Source organism: Xiphophorus couchianus, chromosome 10, assembly GCF_001444195.1.
Source record: "Xiphophorus couchianus chromosome 10, X_couchianus-1.0, whole genome shotgun sequence".
Taxonomy (NCBI): Eukaryota; Metazoa; Chordata; class Actinopteri; order Cyprinodontiformes; family Poeciliidae; genus Xiphophorus; species Xiphophorus couchianus.
Window position 1 is genome coordinate 3,276,870 of NC_040237.1, and position 9,028 is coordinate 3,285,897.

A 9,028-nucleotide genomic window follows, 5' to 3' on the forward strand; every position below is an offset into this window, starting at 1 on the left:
CACCTTCCTCAGTGTCCTCTATTCTTCCTCAGAAGCAGCATAGTCAAAGCCTTTTAGTGGTAATTTAGCAGCTGAGAAGCTTCCTTCTCCAAAGGCAGTTCCTTAACTCTTCCACAAAACCTGCTTGCGTCGCCTTTTACTCGGGCTAAACAGCCTGCAGCTGAAAATACTCTCGAAAGAGGAGGTGCAGGCAATGTATAAATCCCTGACAACAGCAATTATTTATTAGTGACAGATTTCTGTGGCCACTTACAGTTCAAATATTCCCTCTGCAATTGATCCTAAAGGAAAAATCCATTTTATGTGAGAGCTGCAGCTTTTAACCAAACTGAATGCTTGCATTGTAAGGTCAAGGATTGAGTGAGTGAAGTTATTTTTGCTCCCGTTATTAGATTGCCTATCCATCACTGGACTGTCACATGATTGATACTGACTCAGCTTGAATGAAAGATGATGCAAGGCCATGTCTGCCTTCACACAGGAGTAAGGATTGGACCAATTATAGAGGCAGATGGTGTGGAAAAAAAAGCTATTGCAGGAAGTGAGGAAGGAAACATTCGGCTGCCCATGTTGTACTGATCTCTTTTTACAATTAAAATGTTGGTGTTTTTGTTTTTGCTCAACTTTATAAAGAATGAAATAATGATTGCCAGCATCTAGGTACTCTAAGAGATCTGAGCTGATTAAAAATATTTCTTCTTAATGGTATAGCTTTCTATGCAAGTAAAGCTATAAGCTAAATGTTACTGTGTGGATAACAATAGCATTTCTTTCTACCAATAAATCTCACAGAGCGTTGCGACTTGGTATTTCAGCTTTCCAGGCTGCATTTTCTTGCATTATGAAAACATTTTTGTGAATATTATGAAACTGTGTTCTAAAGAAAACCACAAATATTGAACCATAAGTAAAAGGGAGTCAAATGCGCGTGTTCTGTTCTCAGTATGTTTCTGAGAAAAGATCATCACTATCACTATTCTGTTAAATATAACAACACAGTAATTACTACTGGATTTGTTTTAATATGGATCTTGGCATGTCTCTGATTTTGTTTAGCTTCATCCTTAAGGACAAACTAATCTGTCTGTATGCTGAATGAAAATGCCCAAATAAGAGTTATGTATAGACAATAATCAAAACATCACTCAAAAAACTGGAATTGTCCCTTTAAGTCTTAAATAAGTTTACATGTTTTGGGGATAAGATACCTTCATTTATGGTGATCGTTTTTGATTTAGGCTAAATTTGGGAGCACTGCACGAAACACATTTTCTGTCCCAAATCAAATTCTGACTTTCCATTCTCAAGTCTATTGACTGAACCATAAGCTGCGTCACTGAACGCCAGCACCGGCGGCGACCAGTGGTCTCGCTACCAGAGGAACAGCCTGTCACAAGACTTGGCGTCGAGATCAATGGAGGAAACCCACCCGGAGATGGATGATGGGAGAACATTACCACTAATAAGCGTCTGCCACGCTGTACAGATAGTCGAGGTCTCACCTGCTGGCTGCTATCGACTGGAAACAGAGAGGAAGGACCCAGAGCTGTCCATCCAGACCCAATTCTTCCTGTTCATTATTGGCTATAAAAGGTGCAAGTGAAATAGAGAGGGGTTGATGCTATTCTCACTTCACATCTAAATTTTATTTAACAATTTTTTTTATTGGCACTCATTTCACTTAATTCATGCAAGAGGAGGCACAACTTAGTGTTGAGAGTATAGAAATTTGCATACTTTTCAGAAGCTTGCATTTGTGCTTAAAACAAATTAGTCCGACGTGCAGTTCAAATTGTCCGAGACTTTGAATTTTGAGTTTTCATTACCACAAGAAAACTCAAAGCCTGTAAGCCATAGTCATTAAAATTGTGAAAAAATAAAACTTGAAATATTTTCCAGATATACAAGACAGCTCAAAGTGCTTTACATCATAAAAATACAAAAGTACAAAGTCATAGAATACACAGTCAACAACTAAAACATTACATTTTATCTAGTGCTGTCATTACACATTCATTTATTATGGTTCAAAAGCAACTCTAAACAGGGTTTTTAGTTTAGATTTAAAGGAACTCAGTGTTTTGGCTGTTTTATATTGCAATTTTACACAATATTTTGCAGATTTTAAATAGAAAAAAATAGTTGAAAGCCATATATCCGTTTCCTTTCACTTGACACGTTTCACTACTTTGTGGTGGCTTATCACATAAGATCCCAATAAGATGCAAAGATGTATCAATGCTCGTCCTATCAAGCGTCTTATTGCACCATTGATATTATCAAGGATATTCAGAAACTGGACCAGTGATCCAGATATCTTTGAAAATGAAAATGAGCCTGACATTTTCACTCAAATACTAACAGAAGAAACGCATCTAATTGTCTTCTTTCTGACATTTAGAAGGAAGCCCAAAAAGAAACAGGACCAAGGCCACCCTTACAATCTTTCAATTAAAGCCCAGACGTTATTTTAGGTGTCTGTTTTCACTCACAAAGGGACTGTCATAATGGCCATTCTGGCATTTATGAGGAAACTGCTTCCGAGGAAGGAGCTACGATTACACACCATCTTGGCGCGTAATTGGGCGAGAAGCAAGGGTCTATTAAGTAATCTGCCAACATAAATTACGTGCCAAGAGTAGACACGAGCTGCTTTGACAGAACAAGTCTCATTTAAGGCAGATTTGGACAAAAGTGGCGATTATTCTCTGAAAGAATCCTTAACATTAAAATTCGAATCTGGTTGGTTTTACGGCAGCTCATAAATTGGGAACAACTTAGAATATTCTTAGTTTTATTTTTCTTTTCAGTATACGAGACCTATTTCCAAACAATTGTGTATTTTACAAGAATTGCACTGTAACTATGTCATAAGCTCTTCAGTTATTCCCAGTGATTGTTGTCATAATTACCAGAGTAAAATGCCTAACTTCAAACTCTTCACACACACTGCTGTCAGTGGCTGCTTCAGCTGGTCTAATGAGGCTCAGCTGCATGACAACAGGACATCCATTCATCTCAAGGTAAATTACACCCTGCTCAGCTTCAGCTATGTGTTTTCTCGAGGTTTCCAAACTATAATCCATCTAGGGGGCTGCATATTAGCTGCAACCACACTACTGTAAACATAGCACCTAAACAGAGTTGGCACCATATGATTCATTTTGGGATTGGAGGATCAATAACCAATTTGAAGATGACCTGGTGGAGAGGGTCCAAGCTCTCTGCTTTGATGTGCGGCGTAAATCTCCGCCGGTGGATGCGTTTCTGGTCCTGCCATTGCTCCTGCTCTGTGGGATGATTTATGCCTTGTCCTTCTGACAGGTCCAACGCTGGTTGGGCTTTCACCGAACAGCTCTGGCTAATTTGAGAGGCTCTCTGTGGAAACGGGATTTTCTGTGAATTGTAGGGATGGTAAGTGAAAGGGTCAGGATGTGAAAGTAGCTCCAGACAGTCATGACTTGTATAGATTCATGTTTGCAATATGCAGGTTCATCTGATTAAATCAGAATCCCATTGAAAAGTGAAACTTGCATACAGTTGAAACCAGATGTTTACTTACTTTGTATAGAAAGATGCAATCATTTCTCCTTTTTTATCTAAAATAAAACAACTAAACCTTTCTTCATTTTTTTCCATTTGCTAAATGCCAGAAGAATGAAAGAGATAAATTGTTTGGGAAATAAAATAGTTTTAATAAACTTGTAAATGCCCAGTCAAAGTCAAGTAAACACCTGTATGCCTTTAAATAATTTAGGAAAACTCAGATTTTATGAGCTTCTAATTGGATAATTCAAAATACTTCAATTCAACGCAAGCATACATATGGATGTATTTTTAAATCAAAATCAAATCAAATTTTATTTGTATAGCACATTTCAGCAGCAAGGCATTTCAAAGTTTAAGCAGCAACCCAACACACACTGCTTTCTTTAGGACGTCTTATGTCATGTTTTTCGTCCAAGTGGAGCATTAGAGGGCTGACAGACTAGACTGCAGGATGATGGGCTAGAGAAACCTTGAGGTTGCTGGTTGTGGTAATTCTGATCCTGAGGATTGTTGCACTGAGAGCTTGAGCAAAAAAAATCCCAGAAATAACAGGTAGCAGCTTGGGGGGGTAACCTGGAATTATGAAACAAGGAAGATCATTAGTTTGAGCTTATGTGTTCATTCCATAGTGTAGGGAATGAACACAGGGAAGCTTCAGAGCAGCGAATGAAAACCCAAAATTCAGTTTATCTAAACGTTAAAACATTACCTACACAATAAAAAGGGTATTTGATGCAGAAAATATCAACCAAGTTCAAGTTATGTCTATGTAATGCATTTATTACATAGTTGGGGCTCCTTTTGCATGAATTGTCTGTGTGTGAGGTGACTCTTAAGATATTGACTTCCGTCTTGTGTTATATTGCAGTTTAAAAAAAAAAAAAATGTGTGTGACAAGTCTATGTAATATATGAGTTTTCATTTTTTTAATTTAAATACACTTTAATAAATTATTATAATTATTAAAAATACATTTATTGAGAGGCACCTGTATCTACTTTAAATATTTCACACGTTATGTAGATAAACCAAAAAAAAAAAAAAAAAAAACAAGAGCGTGGCAAGTAAAACTCTGGAAGGTAAAAGGTTGTGCCAGGCTGATCTTCAGTCATCCACTACAGTCCTGCAAAGTGACAAACACTTAAAAGCCTTCCTCACATCGGAGTAACAACCGTTCGTCTGCCTGCATCGGCCTTTTCGTTCGGCATGGGTGCTGGTTACAGAAGAGTCAAATCTGAATGGATCCAGAGCGACAGGAAGGAAAAAAGTTAGATGGAAGGAACTCATTAGGATAACTGCAGCCTCTTTTGAAACCCACCCCAGTAATGCAGAGGAATTTGTGAACTGGCCATGAGTTCTGGAGGATCTCTCATAATATTTGACAAGTGAAAACCACCACCAGGCAGCTAATGGCCGTACTGTCATGAAGGCAAATAAAAAGGCATGGCTCTGCATGCATGCAAGCTTTGCATCTCTGGTCATGTGAAGCACAGTTTGCAAAATGCAATTCTCCTCCCCACCCCCCACGGTTCCAGAGCAGATCTATTTTCCTGTCAAGCCAGATGGGAGATGTAGAGATTGTGTACGTTAGGGAAAGTGGTTGACGCTGAAAAAAATAAAAAAAGAATAAGAGCGTGCTTCATTTGGTTTGTGGCTCCCAGGTGGCCATTTGTCCCAGTAACGTTGTCCCTGTGGAGCAGAACGTCGTGGGGTGGAGAGGAGATGAGCAGAGGCCTCTGTGGGCAGTAACAGCGTTCTGGAGCCCACAGCTGCTGCTACTGGCTCCATCACTTTCAAGACTCCAGTAACTAAGAACACGCTCCATGAAGCAGCTCCTGCTTCCTGATTCCTGCCAATTACAGCGGCCCATTAAGGATGAACAAATGCTGTCTCGGCAGATGGGACAGTAGAGGTGTGTTAGTTCACTCTCGGGATAACGGAGGAGAAAAAGGCTGATGCTGATCAGCTTTTTAGCTTCCTGTTGAAAAATCAGACCTAATCTGCAAAGTTATAATTGAATGTTACAGAAAGCATCTCCACTTATGATAGGACCATAATACAGATAAGACATTGACAGGTGAGAATGTGCATAGATTTCTCAATATGCCACTGATTTGATATATATATATATATATTCCTTTATTTAATCAGGTATAGTTTGTGTAAAGAAATGTTAGACTTTTTCAAGGCTTTCTTGTTTGCCATACAGTCTTAATGAAGCATCAGTACAGCTGACATAAATTTAATTGAATTCAGTTTAGTTTGATTCAATTTAGTTTAATTATTTTTTATTCAGTTCAGTTAAGCTGACTTACACAGAGTTACATCTCATGAAAAACAACAGATCACTGTACAAGAGTAAAAAAAGTAATATTTAATACGTGAGTACCTTTAAAAGTACAAGTTTAAAAAAATTATTGAAATAAACTGAAGTAATTTTTTTTTCAACGAAGCCAAGGTAAATGCCATTGACTCTTAAGAAATAACAAAACTTGAACTTTCTTGGAGCAAGTTGGGAAAAATCACAAAGCAGAAATGCAAACAGCACCTCAGGGGATTTGCACACTGTGATCAACGAACACATCAGGCCGCATAGATCGCAAAAGAATTCCTTATGATATAAAAATAATCCAAGCACTAAGACGTAATTAGAAGCATGAGGAGGTTTATGGGCCACACAGATGTGTTAATTTTTGAATTGCCACTTTTGCAAAAGAAAAAAAAAACATATTCTTCTGTATGCATTTATGGGAACATATGTGTTTAAATAGCACAAAAGGGACGGTGGATAGAGAGGAAGGGAGCAGGGTCAAAGCTGGATAATTGTTCTGTGTTTTTAAAAGCGAATTGGGAAAGCAGTGCGCTGTCTGATGACAGAGCAGACTCTCCTGCTGGGTCTCTGTCATGGGGAAGGGCCTCATCTTAAATCTTTCTCTTATAGCTACCAGCAGTGTGACAATATCTCACTCTGGAGGAGGATCTTCGGATTTTTATGGACGCTCTGGTGATTGAAAACCAATAGAGGAAAAGGGTATAAACCACTTAACTATAAAACAAGAGTATCTAAACAAAATGAATAGTGTACTGATACAGGGATTGTCAACCGTCGCTGTTGACTTTAACTATAAGTAATTTTTTTTTTTGTGAGATCTCTTTGTGAGCCACGAGCGTTTGGCAGAGGAGCAATGGTCTTATCAAGGCTGCATGTGTCCTGGTGTAAATAAGCCTGTCAGGTTAGTTCATATGTAATAGAGGACAGAGCTGAAGGATGACGCCTCTGCCTCTTAATGGCCCTTCCAGCAACACTTGTCAAGGAAACTGGAAATGCAGGACAGCGCAGATGCCCAAGACAAATAGGCTTTGTTTGTATGGTTTACAATTACCCAACAGAAAGAAACTATAAGACTATAAAGCCTTTTCCACATCTACACTGAGATGACAAAAACCATGGCATGTGAGGTGGGATAATGTCTTTGGTGTCAAATAAGTGAGAAGATTATCTCTAATCTGATAAAAAAGCAGAAGTCAAAGCATTTGTAGGTCAACCCAAAATGTAAATTACTCTTAAAAGCAACAAATAGAAAGCTTTATTCTGCCTTTTTTCTTTATCGTACAAATCACCACTCAGTAATTTGATTAAAAAAAAGAAAGAATCCTTCCCATATTTCAAAGACATTTTGGATCATTAAACAATATCCCCATCGTGTGCTTTTCATATGTGCTTAGTCTGCATTTTTTTCCAGATGTAATGGTATCTGAAGAGTGTCTCACTGAGCAATTAAACTCAGGTTATCTTTCGTTAAAGTTACAGGGATTTTATGTAATTTTCTGACTTTATTTTTTTTAACTTTTCATTTGACAACAATGGTTTTGAGAGTTACATTACTGAACTATTAAAATAGGTTTTTATTAAAGTAAACGTTTTTAGAGAGGGTCTCAAATATTAGTAAAATACTTTAGATTTAAGCAGTTGCGGTCCCTACAACCATTAAAAGCCAAGGCCTACTTTATAGTTATAATGATCATCTGTTCAACAAGTTGTGTAAAGTTCAGGGATTACTTGTTCACACATAATATTCTGTGTTTCAATTTGTGTAGTTATACAGACTTATAAGTTGTGCAAAGATTTTAAAAAAATTAAGAGCAGATGTGGCGAACCACTCAGGTCTTTTGGTTCTATTTTACTCTGCATTCCCAGAACCAGAACAATCATGGAGAAGTAGCTTTCAGTTTCTATTCTCCACTAATCTGGTTCAAACTTCCAGAAAATTACACAGCATCCAAAACACTGAATTTATTTAAATCAAGGCTTAAAACCCATTTGTTTAAATTTTTCTTTAGTTCATAACAACTGAAACATTGATCAATATATTTTATGTATATTTGCTTGATGATTTTGATGATGGCATTTGACAAAATGATTCCCAATTGGTTCCTTTGTTAGGTTTTTGTTGTGTAAATCACATTGATTTGCCTCGTTGCTAAGATGTGCTACACAAATTAACTTGTCTTATCTTGAGAAAAGGCAGTTTTCAAATAAACAAGGTCTTGTTTTTTTGTTTTTTTTTAGGCTGGTTTAAATATACCAACTCATTATTGATCATGGCAGAAACAAGATGCTGAGCACAATAAAAAAAATAATAGTTTCTATTTACAAGGAGAATTATGCGTCTTCAGTAACTGGGAGGGATTCTGTAGACAAAATCCAATTAATATTGTACAAAAAGCAAAAAGGAGTTTTCTTATTAAGCATGAAGTTCTCAGCCACCAGTGAAGTCTTATTGGCTTTCAAAATGCTACAAAAAAAGAAAGGGAAAAAAGAATCAACATCAAGAAGCTGTTGATTCTTCTTCTGATCTTAATCAATCAATCAATCTATCTATCTATCTATCTATCTATCTATCTATCTATCTATCTATCTATCTATCTATCTATCTATCTATCTATCTATCTATCTATCTATCTATCTATCTATCTATCTATCTATCTATCTATCTATCTATCTATCTATCTATCATCAGTATTTTACACTATATTTGATATTTCTTTCCAGCTTCAGAGAAATGGGTGGTTGTTACTTCACCCCACTCCCAGTAGGTACAGCTTTAAGTTGTGTGTGCCTCTACCACCTTTGTAATGTGGAAACATTTTCCCAAAATCTTTGTAAAATAGATTGCTTAAATTATTATTTAAGTGTTGTAATCTGAAGCATTAGTTTTCTGTTCTATATAGAACTTTCTACATAGGTCCTGTGCATAGCACATTGTTAATGCAGAAAGCACGGACAGTTAGCTGTAACACATTTTGGTTGAAACCAGAGCAGTGGGGGGATGCGACACAAATACTGGCTGCAACCTTGTGATGAAACCAGCATGGCCGGTTCTGCTTCTATCAAATGACCCAACCAGAGTGGTGTGCAACAACTAGTATGCATGAAAAGTTATTTCTCCGCCAACAATCCTAGTTTGTTGTCACACAG